At 41.0% G+C, this 1,919-nt stretch overlaps 1 pseudogene; it reads left to right on the forward strand.

The window, feature by feature from the left end:
• On the forward strand, positions 1–494 carry LOC119040506 (peptidyl-prolyl cis-trans isomerase A-like; annotated as a pseudogene).
• The last annotated feature ends 1,425 nt before the right edge of the window (positions 495–1,919 follow it).

A 1,919-nucleotide genomic window follows, 5' to 3' on the forward strand; every position in this document is an offset into this window, starting at 1 on the left:
ATGTTCAACTCCATCATATTCTTTGACATCGTTACTGATGGTGAGCCCTTGGGCCATGTCTCCTTCCAGGTGTCTGCAGACAGAGTTCCAAAGACAGCAGAAAACTTTCATGCTCTGAGCACTGAGGAGAAAGGGTTTGCTTATAAAGATTCCTGCTTTCACAGAATTATTCCAGGATTTATGTGCCAGGGTGGTGACTTCACGCGGCACAATGGCACAGGCAGCATGTCCATCTACAGAGAGAAATTTCATGAGAATTTCATCCTGAAGCACATAGGTCCTGGCATCTTGTCCATGGCAAATGCTGGACCCAACACAAATGGTTCCCAGTTTATCATCTGCACTGCCAAGACTGAATGGCTGGATGGCAAGCATGTGGTCTTTGGCCAGGTGAAAGATGGTATGGATGTTGTGACAGTCATGGAATGCTATGGGTCCGGCAATGGCAAGACCAGTAAGAAGATCACCATTCTGACTGTGGACAACTCTCATAAATGTGACTTGTGTTTTATCTTAATCACCAGAGCATTCCTTCTGTAGCTCAGGATGACACCCCTTCATCCTCATCTGCTTTCCCTAATCTTTGAGCTCTCTCTGCAGTTCACTGGGTTCCATAGTTTCTTTAACCCTTCCATGTCCACCTGGATTACAGAGTGAAGTTTATGATTATAAAATAAAAACTAACCAAAAAATTTGTCCTTTCATTGTATTTTTTGGCCATTCTAGCCATTTACTTAGAATATTGGCAGAACTGCTATGGACCAAATCATAATTCACTCCCTCAAATACAATCCATTCAATGCTAATCTCTTGAAGGTTGCTGCTTCTTTACTCTGGACCCCAGTGAAGCTACTGTGGGATAATACTAATATTCTTAGAAACCCTGTTGCTTAAGTACAAGGAATACTCTGAAGAATATTACAAGCCCTCTTAAGGTAAATCTTTAAATCTTTCTGAGGTCTAAAATATTAGATCATAGAGTCATGTCACAGAAACATTTAGCATTAGGCCTTCCTATTCTGGTAGCCCACAAGGATTTGGTGATTGCCCTAAAGCCTTTTCTTACTTTAAAAATCTATTTTTCTGTAGAGCTAAAAAATAACAAACATCCCTATTTCAAACTCTTAAAGTCCTGGTTCCTTTAGATTCCCCCTAAATTCTGCTCAATAATTTAACAGGTCTTTCCATTCTCTTCTCATATTTTATCATATACTTCTAGAAAAAGTCAGTCAGCAATTTCTACATTCTGTCTTGAAAGTCTATCCAGTGAAATCCATGAGTTTATTAGCTCTTCTCTCTATTTCCCATATTGTCACAGGCAATGGTGTTGACAAATGTTTGACCACTTCATAAAGGCAAACCTCTTTTCTCTGGTCCACATGTTTTAGATTTTTGTTACATTGGCACTCCATTTCAGGAACCAATTCTGCTCCAGTTTTCTATTGCTGAGTAAGAAACAATCCCAAAAGTTAATGACTTCAAACTGCAATGATTTCATTTTATCTTGTCATTCTGTGGCTCAGGAAATAGCACAGGTCTCAGTTGACATTTAGCTGACAGCCAGGCTGATCTGATGGGGACTAATGGCTTCATTCCCATGCTTAGCACAAGAGTGAGGGTAGCTAGAAGAATGGGCTGACCTGAGCTTCTCTTCCAAGACATGACTACCCAGAGGTATGTAGTCTCAAGGCATCTCTAAGCCTTTTTTTTTCAGCGAGGCAGTTGGGCTTCTCACTTGGTGGTTCTGGACTCTAAGATGGAGTGTTCTCAGAAACAGGAAGCTACCTGTTGTTTAAGGACTGGACTCAGAAACTGTCACAATGTCACTTGTGCTGGATTCTTTTGGTGAAGCAGCCATGGAGATGGCCCAGATCCAAAGGCAGATTCAATAAGGTCAGTGTCCAAGTCTATGGCTATCT

Source organism: Artibeus jamaicensis, unplaced genomic scaffold (genome assembly GCF_021234435.1).
Source record: "Artibeus jamaicensis isolate MK-2021 breed Jamaican fruit bat unplaced genomic scaffold, CSHL_Jam_final contig_354, whole genome shotgun sequence".
NCBI classification, from domain to species: Eukaryota; Metazoa; Chordata; class Mammalia; order Chiroptera; family Phyllostomidae; genus Artibeus; species Artibeus jamaicensis.